The sequence below is a fragment of the Octodon degus genome, unplaced genomic scaffold (genome assembly GCF_000260255.1).
Source record: "Octodon degus isolate 3935 unplaced genomic scaffold, OctDeg1.0 scaffold00074, whole genome shotgun sequence".
Taxonomy (NCBI): domain Eukaryota; kingdom Metazoa; phylum Chordata; class Mammalia; order Rodentia; family Octodontidae; genus Octodon; species Octodon degus.
In genome coordinates this window covers 663,144-675,033 of record NW_004524650.1, presented here as the reverse complement: position 1 = coordinate 675,033, position 11,890 = coordinate 663,144, and the positions used below count along the sequence as shown (strand labels likewise).

The 11,890-nt window shown below is 38.6% G+C and overlaps 1 pseudogene; it reads right to left on the bottom strand.

Annotated features, from left to right (window-relative positions):
* Positions 1-685: 685 nt before the first annotated feature.
* LOC101575462 lies at positions 686-2,142 on the bottom strand (annotated as a pseudogene).
* Positions 2,143-11,890: the final 9,748 nt, after the last annotated feature.

Here is an 11,890-nt window from a genome sequence, read left to right as displayed (position 1 = left end):
TGCTCCCCTTCCATATCTTCTGCAGAATGTTTAGCAAACTCACCATTGGTTTCAGTGTTGGAGAAGGTTTTCTATGGTTGCTCAGTTTCCATTTTCTTGTATTAAATGGACACAACAATCTATATGCCACAAACAAGTGGGATCAGGCAGGACACCGAGGTTGGTGCAGCAGAGAAGCAGAGGTTAATGGCAGCCCAGTGCCTTAGCCTGAAGCACCCTCCTCCTCTCTTGCTCATTCACTCATTGGCTGGGGGTGAGCCTTGTCTTTAATGTCTGCATTTTTTTTTAGTTTCCAGAGCCTTTAATGTGCTAAAGTGGTCTTTCTCTATATACACATATATAGAGAGAATAGAATTAGTTTGCAAGGTTGATACTAAAATATTTAACAATGGGCACAGCATAGACTCCAACCAATTAGACCAACCTCAGCTATGACTGCTATTGTCTTACCCGTGCAAGTGGGCTCAGGCTGAACGCCAGCCCAGGTAATGCACACCGCTTCTCAATCTGTGCCCAGGGAGTACTGCTTGTATGTACCATCTCACAGAACTGCTGAGTGCTGCTCCAGGGACAGAACCAGGCTCACTATTCTGGCCCCTGGGGTGCAAGGAGAGGGGTAGCTCTGGCAGTGACTATTGGTAGCACCGGCTGGTATACTTCATCATAGCTATAGCAGAAATAGATCTCACAAGATAGATGTCCCTCTGTCCCAGATGCTGTGGGGACTCTGTCCCTGGTGGGTCAGCAGATGCTTGTCCAAGTGATGTTTGCAGCCAAAGCTCTTCTCACAGTGAGGGCACGGAAGGGTTTCTCCCCAGTGTGGGTCAGCCAGTGTCGCACCAGGTGGTGCCTTCAGCCAAAGCTCTTCCCACACTCAGTGCACACATGGCACTTGGGTGCTGGCACCACATGCTGCCCTCTCCTAGCCTCGGCGTTCTCACCAACCTCTTGGCCCTTGCAGGACCAGCCTTCTGCATGCACTCTCTGGTGGCTGACCAAGTGGGAGTTGCATCAGAAATTCTTGCCACACTCAGAGTACCTTCTGGGTTTGTCATGTAGATGGATTTTCTGGTGCCTGATAAGGTGATGTCTTCATCCAAAACTTTTCTCACACTTGAGGCAGCTGTAGGGCATCTCTCCCATGTGTGTTTGCTGATGCCTGGCAAGGTGGGAGCCCCACACAAACTGTTTCCCACACTCGGGGCACCTGTGGGGTCTTAACAGGGAATCCATCTCAGAGCTACACAGCAGGTTTGAGAAGCTATTTTCCTGAAGAAGAGGTGGGCTGAGGAGCACACCTCTGGAACTCCTGGGTGTGGCATCCCAGGTTTCGTCCTGCTCTGGGTTCCGGAGAACAGTGTCTTCAGACACACTAGATAACATTCTGGGAGGCTCTGCTCACAGATCAGGGGTGTCCCCTTCTTCCTCACTTCCATCTCCTGTATACGTGACCCTCAGGATGTCTCTCTCCTCTAAGTCCTGGGGATCGGGGACCTACTGTTCTTCTCCTCCTCCTACCTGAGAAAGCATGTCCAGTTTGGGAATTGGAAATCTCAGAAAGACCACGATTCCACAATTTTCCTGCATGACATATTCTCCATAAAAGTCTGTCTGAGAGGGGTCCAGGCTCTGCCACTCTTCCTGAGAGAAGCACAGTGCCACATCCTTAATGGTTACCAGGCCCCTTCTAGAGGGACTGTGGCTCCTCTTCAAGGCTGCAGCACAGGTGCTCCGATGGCCGTGGGCCAGGTGCTGCCTTCCACGGCCCTTCCTCCTGGCTTCCCCTTTCCACCTGAGGCTCTGTCCCATCCAGTTGTACATTCATTGATTCCCATCCTGTCTCCAGGGCTGCTGTCTGTTTTGAAAGTATTTTCTCCTGAAAGCCCAATTTGTGACCATGAGCACACACCTCTTTATGAGGTTGAACCAAGTGGTGTTTCACTTAGGATAAGCTTCAACAAATAAGCACATGATCTGCCACTCTCATGTCGTAGATATGATAGGCCAGCAGCGTGGAAAGCAAGTGCAAGACTCTGACAGAATCCTGTCCCCAGCCTGTATTTCCTAAGACGTTTACAGCAGAGCCAAGGCTGCAAAGGAACAGCCCTAACCAGGTTTCTCTGGATTCCAGGGTGATCCCATGCCCACTGAGGCTCAGGGCGCTCCTTCCCTTCTTTCCTCACGTCTCTGGGTGGCAAGGCGTCACGGGTCAGCCTGGCCCGCAGCCCAGAGCCTCCCTCAGTTCGCCGCCGGCCTCTCCCCTGTGCAGTCCACAGGCGCCCGCGCAGAAGGGCCAACGTCTGCATTTTTATCAGAATTTTGATCTTCTGAGATCTGACAGAATTTCCCATCAAGCTTTCTTATAGCATTCAAGGGCTCCTCTAGCAAAAAATCTTCAAATCTTTCCAAATCCATCACATAAGTCAGTTCCAAAGGCTTCTGTAAAGCTTGATATATCATGTCGACCCGAAAAAATTTAGAAGTTTAAGCAACTCAGCAGGGAGCCAAGGTCCTTACTTTGTAAACATTCTCATCCTGTGCAAAATGAGGGCTTGGAGACTGGTGAGTACTACACCTCTTCCGGGGGATGTGGTAGCCTACTTCCAATACAAGGGAGGGCAAGAGGCTGCTGCTCCTCCATTTTTGCTCTTCCTGCTTTTCTGTTTCCACAGCCCTGAATTGTTGCTCTCTGCCTTGTTTCACTCTGTCTTGGACCAGCAGAGTGTGAAACCTCCACAATCTGTGGCTAAATAAACCTTTCCCCTTTTAATTTGGATGCCAGGTGTTTTGTTCCAACAATGAGAAAAGAAATAATAATCAAGACAGCTTCTAAACCACACAGTCCAGTATAGTCACAGCAGTGACGTCACTTCCAGTTCCAAATCTGTCTAAGTTACTTTCTCATCACTGAGGTACAATACCCAATATTGGGAACTTAAAGGAAGAGGTTTTTTTTTTTTTTTTTTTTTTTTCTTCAAGGTTACAGCCCACAGTCAGCTGACCCCAAAGCAGAACCAGCATGACAGAAGAAAATTTGTTCACATTGTGGAATCCAGGAAGCACAGAGAAAAAGAAGAGGCCAGTTAGGGATTTGCACCCTTCCAGGTGCTGCTTCCAGAGATCTGCCTCTCTCAAGGCCTTTGTTTAACAGCAAGTCAACTGTAAACAAAGTAGACTAATCCACTGATGAATACAGTGTCTCCATGGCCCAATAACCTCCAGACACATGAGGCTTTTGAGGAGCACCCCAGATCTACAAAATAGCGATTATGGCGGCACACTTGTGATGTTTTTCCTACATATAAAATGAGAACTCTGAGGGTTTGATATTTTGAGAAAAGAATCTTTTAAATTGTATATTTAAATGTAATTGGATTTTCCAAATTCATGACCTGGAAATTATGAAAGATATTAACAGTATGTACCTATATTTTAAAATCAGTAGCAATCAAGTATAATATGAATAATTCTTTGGACTTTAGTCATTAGGTCTGCACTTTAGTCATAGATCTGTAACTTGGCTGTGGTGGAACCTGAACAACGCACCTCTTCAGGCTCCTAACACTGCTACTTCTGCCTGATGTGGTTTTGGATCTTGAGGATCAACCAAAATCTTCGATGTTAGCATTCTCTGGAAGTAGAGGGGATTTTGGAAGATGGACCTTACTGGAAGGAAGCTACATCATCAGGGTTGCCCTGGAAGAGGACATTGGGGCCCTGGCCCTTTCCCTCTCTTTTTGCTTTCTGGTCTCCCTGAAGTGAGCAGGGCTCCTTTACCAGATGCTTTTGCTATGATGTTATCTGTTGCCATAGGACCAAAGTGATAAGGTCAAGCAACCTTAGAATGAAACTTTTGAACTGATAAGCCAATATAACCTTTTTCTCCTTTAAAGTTGAATCTCTCAGGAACCTCATCACAGTGATAGGAAAGTAAATAATGCATTGCGTGTGTAAAATAAAAAGACCATTCTATAAATAATTAACTTCTTAAGATTTTGAAAATCAGATGGATAATGCACATACAGTTTCTTTTAAAAGTCTAAAAGGTTAATAAGTAGCCTAGTCAAGAAATTTTGAGTTCGCCTAAGACTTACATTTCAGGGCCTGTAAGATAGCTCAGCAGTCTAAAGAGCTTGCTTAGGCAAGTGCACAGGGACCACAGTTTGATCCCAACACCACATGCCATACCAGACCTGTCCTGAGGATAGGCTGAGCTAGCCAAAAAAAAAGACTTACATTTCAATTTCCTTATAAATACTTGAAGGAATAGTTGGTGATACTCAAGTAAGTCATTTCAGTGAATGGTTTAATTATTTCTATGGATGGACAAGGAGTTTTTTTTTTATTTGTGTTCATTTTTTATTTTATTTTTTAAGAAAATACAAAATAGTAATAATAAAAAATTAGAAATGATATGGAATTTCACTAAACAAAAAAGACAGTATTTGTTGTATTACATATTGTTTTCAACTTCATTGTTTAGTTTACCAGATATTTACATGCAAAATTATAAATAAAAAGTGTTACAAGAACTCAAGAAGAGGAAGAAAATGGAAAACAAATTAAGCATCAGCTTTTCCTTTCCATAGATCAGCAGAAATCCACAGTACAATTAATTATCCAAGCATTATCAATGTTCAGATATGTGTACTTATAATTTAACTGGCTGCCACTAGGAGATAGTAGTGCTATTTGCATTATATAATTAGAATACAAAATTTAGTTCTGATAATTCAAGGGAGCAATTTGAATTATAATATTTATTATTTATAATTAATATTTTTTCAAATAATTGATATTTATGAAAATGAAAAATATGATACCCAAATATCAAAACACACATTGATTCAACATAAAGTAACTATCAATCAGAACAGGATATTTAGAAATATTAGGGCTCAGCCTAAAACAATTAGATTAGAGGAACTGAAATCAACAGTTGGGGAGAACAAGTATGTGAGTGTGTGCTTGATTCTTGAACCTAGGAAGAGTTGTTTTCCCTGCCCTTGAAGCAGCTGCTGCCACTAAAATATGTAACTAAAATCGTCACTTCCTAGAATTCTTTCAAAGCAATAGGGCTCAGGGTGAATGAAAGGAGCTGCTATAACTGTCCTGAGACCATTGGTATTCCTCCTGAAGGTAGTGTTTGGTGATGGGACAAGGTAAGAACTTGATGCGCATGTGGAGAGGTCCAGTAATGATTCAGTGGGTACCTGCCAACTGCAGTGGCAGGATAATCTCATAAGGCAGATGTCATTATTATCCCTATTTTATAGGTGAGCAAACTGACGAACTGAAATTGGAACTTATGCCCAAAGGAAGAAGGCAAGAATGAGCCCCAGGCTCTTTAGTTCCAGAGCCTTCTACATGTGTTTGCCTGTGAATAACACATTCATATTAGTTTTATTATTATAGCTTTATTATTAATTTCAGAAGTATACTATTCCTAGAAACAAAAAAATAGTTAATACTGCCAACAGAAAACTTCAGCATTCAGTTCAAGTCCCCAAAGCAGTACTGTACTTAGTTTATTTAGTATATTATAACACACTTGAATGTGTTATAACTATAAAGTCATTCTTAGGCCTTGAGCTACTTGGTTCTACAAATTAAAAAATTGAAGATGTACTCTAAAGTACACTCTGCAAAACAATAAAATAAAATAAAGAATAGGAAATCAACATAGGCTTCAAGGAATTTTCTGTTTTTCTATCACATATGAAAGAATCTTAAATGAGGTATATAAAGTAAATCCATATTAATACGATGAGCTGTACAAGGCTCATGTCAATAACTTCTGAGGATAACCCACTAATATTATAGACTGCTAGACAGTGTTAGATTGTTTAGTTGAATTCAAACACCTATAGTATTTAGATGCCAATAGAAAATTCACCTCTGACAAGACAAAAAAAAAAGGATACAAAAGAAAAATCATTTTGTATTTAAATATACAAAATAGTTAGGATAAATTTACAGCTACTTTCGCTTAATTCAATGAGAAGAGAGAGTTGTACTAACAGTGTTTGGACAGAATATCCTGTCTGCTTCTTGTACTATGGATAACCACTAAGAAGATAACAATGTACAGTGTGTTGATTATCAAAACTGTTCTATTAATCAGCTGTGAAACTATCTCATTCATATTTATTTCTCAATAAAAATAAATTAAAAAAGGATACAAAGGAAAAAAAGAAAGAATCTTACTAACTGGCCTCATTAGGTAATTGCTAAATTATTAGTCAATAGGTTTTAGTTCCTGACTAGAATTTTACACTTTACTTTGAAATTTATCTCTCATCTTTCATGTGAAGGCAGGAAAATATTGAGAAAAATATGCTGCACAACCCCCCTTCTTTCATAAATTTATTTTTTAATTATTTTCTTCTTTATTTTAAAGAGAATAAATATGATAAAAACTTTAGAAACAATACAGTAAATGAATGCAATGAGAGACTATACTCACAAGTGAAATAAATCAGACCTGCATGTGTAAACATCATATTTTTATATGAAACAGTAAATTAAAAAAGAAAAGTATAATAGATATCATGAAAGGAAAAAAAAACTGCTCTCTTCTATTTTTCTCTCTCTCTCTCTCTTCTTAAGATGATAAAATTTGGTTTTCTGATTCACCTTCCAATCCTAATACATTTAGTAAAATAAAACACATTTTTAGAGAACACCCTTATTCTGTTGTATTCTAATTAATCCCCTCCCCCTCAGTGTTTTTCTTTTATTTGTTGGTATTAAACTAGTTTATTTTTATCAAAGACCTCACCATTTTCTAGCCCTAAAATTGTAACCAATGTCCAAAACCTACAATATGAATGATAAAATTTTGTTTGAAAGAAACCAACCTTTCTTTATAAATTTTTAAAAATGTGTACCTGAGTCCAAGTACTGTAAATAATTTCATTTAAAATAGTCTGAAAAATGAGAGACAAAAATCCTAGCAGGTTAAAGAATGTTTCAAGCTCACTATTGACAGACCATAATTCCAAATTCTGTGTTCTGTAATTACTGGTATGGCTATGATAGTGTACTGAGGAAATTTTGTCTTTTCTTTCCTGCTTAATAAGCATCAAGCTCAAAATGTGCAGTCATTCTTGAGAAGCTATTCATATTTTGAGGAGGTCAATCAATTAATTCACTGAAATCCTATCAGACAGTTTAGCCTACAAAATTCCTGAAAAAGAGCCAATAAATAAACACATAAATCTCCTAAAAACACATTTTTGATCAGAAATATTGCTCTAAATTAATTTTGTCTTTTAAGATAAGAGAAAAGCAAGTTATTAAAATGCTGCAGTTTGTTTGGAATCTTTGACCTGAGTCTTGGGGGAAAAAATAAGTACCTCTTCCAAAATCTATGACTAGCCAGGTCATGAACAATTATATCAGTGCAATGGTTTTTAATTCACTTCATTTCTACATTTGTTAATAGACATTAAGAAGCAGCACAGCTAAAACATACATATTCATCCTGTCCCAGATTTCTGAGGTTCTCAGTAAGTACACGTTATCTTCCAGTTATGTTCTTGCTTTTCCTGCCAGGTTTCACACATGCCTTGATAGATCTGAGAGCATCATCTTTGAGTTGTTTTCTTACTGAATTGGAGAGAATTTTTTCAGTTTTCCTGAGCTAGGGTGTTAGGGAGGTACAAATACATGCAGGATTCCTTGCAAGTGTGTGCATAACCTGAAAGGAAAACAGATATCTGTAAGTATGTTAGCTGAATAGCTAAGTAGTGGCTGTATGAATATTTCATGTTTCCTCCAGGCCATTGCTTCTGTAGCCTGTTTCTAAAGTAATAAAAAGGGAGCAAGAGAGGCCAGTTTCCATAGGAACAAATGTTGCCGTGGAAAAAGGAAATACCTGTTAGACTAGAGTACTGCCTCCAGATAAGATGAATTCACAATATCAGTATTAAGAGCAACACATTTACTTAATTTAATTGTGTTTCAAAATTTAACTCTAAGGATCTTGCATATGTGATACTAAATTTTTTTAATTATATATAAATATAGACTATTTGGCCTCTAAAAGTAAAAACATTTTACATCAGAAAATTAATTATAATTTTATTTGGATTATTACAATTTGAATATGAGGGAGGAATCAGAATAAATTTTAAATGTTCAAAGGGAGAAAATTATTGCAATTGAAAGTATTTTTAATTAATTTTATAGGTGTATATTTTTCTGTAAAATGTGTTAGCTATTAGAGTAGAGTGAAAATATAAAAAAGTAGTAATCCTCAGTAACCTGAAACTGCTAATTTTACAAAATGAATCAGTAGAAAATAATTCAGTTTAGGAAAATGTTTGTTACTTACAAATAACTTCTTATGAAGTTATTACAAATAACTTTTTGTCTGCACTGTATTATAGGATAGCAAAGAATAATTCCACTTCAGAAAAAAAAATCTACATATCTTATGTAAACTGCAAAATTCCTGCTGTAAGCCTTTGAAGAAGAATTTTAAAGAAGTTGTGAGAATTCAACAGCACGTTCTTTCTGGACACTTTAGGACTTCCTTTTCACTATCTTTTCTTCTTGCTTTCCAGATTCATCTTGCGATAAACCTCTGTACTCTGTCACTTATCTTCCTTTCTCCTGGACCTCCCCCCAGCACACTCTTCCCCGGGGGATCTAAGTCCCTGCAGTGCAAGATTACAAAGCTCCAAAGCACTCACCAATTTTGTTCATTTATTAACTCATACATGAAAACTGTACATATCTGTGGGATATATGATACTTTCATGTACTTATACATCATGTAATGTTTAAGCCAAGGTAAGCCTATTTCTTCGTTAATCATTTATAGTGAAAACATTTGAAATTCTTTCCTCTAACTTTCTGAAATACATTGTATATTACCTTATTGAAAGCCATACTATTTACTATGAAATAGTACACCAGCATTTTACTCTTATACAATGCCAATTTACTACATATGTATCAACCTTTGTCATCACCTTCCTATTCTTTCCAGCTTTGAGTAACTACAATTCTACTCTCAGCTTCTGTCAGTACTTTTTGGACAAGACACAGGAAACAAAAGAAAAATAGACAAATTTGAGTTTCCCACCTGGCACTGTGACACAGGAATACAAGACAGACAAAGAGAATATTTTGCAATTTAGGAGCTTTTGGATACCCTAATTCTTTCTGTACAACAAAGGGTCATGAGTCCAAAAGATTATGGATTTTATTAGCTTGCTTAGGGAGGTGGCTGGGGATCATGGTGGAGAGCTAAGAAAGAGAAACTTTGCATGTATTGGCTGTAAGGAGAAACAGGTCAATTTTGTACCAGGTACAGACACTCTCCAATTAGCAAGGCAATGGATAGTTCTATATCTGCAAGACTGGCACCTTTACTGCCAGGAGAGTATAATTCTTTTAGAGTGTCATGGCTTTAGTTGAGATGTTATCTCCTGTCTTTGCCTTGGAATCTCATAGGCTTTTGCTGAAGCCCCCATTCCAGCCATCACCAGGAGGAGAATTTCTCACCTGTGTGCTGCAGTGAAACACAGTGGATCTCAACCAGAATCAATCACATTCTTTTAGCCAATTCAGAGAACATCTGATTCTGTATAGGGAGCTCTGCATATCTCAGTGAATAGAATTGAGGAAAAGTTCAGAGAAAGATGGAGGAAAGGGGTTCATTTCTCAAGAGAATAAAACTTGGCAGTCTCCCACAAGAAAAGGGATTATATGAAACAAAAAAGCTCTTCGTAGTGACAGAAACCATAGACAGCTTGTAAAAAAAAAAGAGAGAGAAAATATTTGAAAACTATATATCTAAAAAGATGTTAATATTAACCAACAGGATACATAAAGAATTAAAAAAAAAATGAGTAGCACAAAAGAAACCCTAATTTCAAAATTGCCAATAACTGAAATAGACATTTTTTTTTTTTTTTTTTTTTTTTTTTTTTTTGCAAAGCTTTATTCCGGAGGGGCTCAATCCTTCTTGGCAGCTGCCTTCCTTATGGCGGCCAGCACGTTGCTCAGCTCCTCACGCTTCCTCTTGGCGTGGATGTGCGTCCCCACCCTTTTCTTGATGAACTTGAGGGCGCGCTTGTCCTTGGAGACCTTGAGCAGCTCCATGGCGCACCGCTCCTAGGGAGCGAAGCCGCACACCTCCCGGATCTTGTCCCGCACGAACTTGGTGTGTTTGGTGAGACATCCGCGGCGGCGGCTGTGCCTCGGTTTGCTCACATTCTTAGTCACCTTGTGGCCCTTGTTGAGGCCCATGACCATGGGATAGCGGAGGGGCATGGCTACTCTTTTTCAATGGTTGCTGTCTGAAATAGACATTTCTTAAAAGAAAACATGCTAGTAACCCACAAATATTTGAAAATATAGCTTTCAATTTCTCTTTACATGCCATACTCCCTAATGGGCATGTTTCTGATATGTTTGTTATAAAGAAACATTTAAATTATTCACCATATAATGAAAACAACTGAAGGCACTGTCCACTGTTTGAGAACAGAGGTTGACATGAGTCAGGTACAGAGACTTAGTGAGTCTAAGTCACACACACCACTTGCACAGAACTAGGGTTGAACTACTGGGACCAAACCCATACTCATAGAATGTAGATGGACACTGGACAGATAGGGGTGCCTGGTGAACATTGTACATGCACACCACCAGGGCAGAACCACAGTGGACCTGTGGACACACATTCCACACTCTGAGAATGTAGGCAGACACCGGACATCATGGGGACCTGGTAAGTCTCACCCACAACCACCACCTGTACAGAAGCTTTGCAGAGTTTCAGCCAGCCACCAAAGCCACCAGTCATGAGAACCTTGGTAAGTCCTATCCTGCCACCCCCAGCACACACACCATGATGGGAACCTTACTGACCCCTCTCATTCCATAGCTGAGTTATGGTGATCATTGGGAGCTTCAAAACTGTCAAAGTAAAGAAGAAAAAGGCAATCTTAGACATTTATCCCACCTAGAAAAAGAAAAAAGGCAATCTTAGACATTCATCCCACCTAGAAAACGTCAATGCAATGAGGATATAGAAGAACTTGGAAGTCACATACCTGAAATTTCTGAAATGACAGCTATGAAATTAAAGAAATAAATCCATCTCGGGCTATAGTGCAACCAAAGAAGACATAGATTTAAAAAAAAGAGAATAAAAAAATGATGGAAACCTTTAATGAACATTGCAGGAAAAAAATTAGAACACAAGAAACAGATTAAAACAGATATTCAGAAAATTAAGAATTGCATTGAAAGTTTGCAAAACCTGTTCAACCAAACTTAAGATAGACCTTCAGACCTTGAAAACAGCAGCCAGTGGACACAAAAGGAAACATGTTTAAAAATAACAAAGAACCAGAAAACAGCGATTCTGCAGCTACAAGATGATGGAAACAAAAACAACATGAGACTAATAGGTGTAAATAAAACACCAGGGGTCAGCACTAATGATATAAAAAGACTGTTTGCAGAAGTAGTAGCAAAAAATATCTCAAACATGAGAAAAGAATCTAATGTATAGGTAAGTGAGGCATATAGAACTCCAATTATCCATAATCAAAATAAATGTACAACTAGGCACATAATAATCAAGATCTCAGAAACTCAGCAAAAGAACAGAATATTAAAAGATGTTAGAACAAGCAGATCACAAATAATTGAAAGTCCATCAGAACACAGCAAATTTTTCAACACAAACCAACAAATCAAGAAGAGCTTGGAATGAAGTACCCTACAAAATAGTCTATCAAATTTAATGGAGAAATAGGATACTTCCATGACAAAGAGCCACAAAGAAATTAATGACCACAAAACAAACCCTAAAAAGATTACTGACAGATAGCTTAGAAAGAGACAAAAGCAATCACAACTTCAA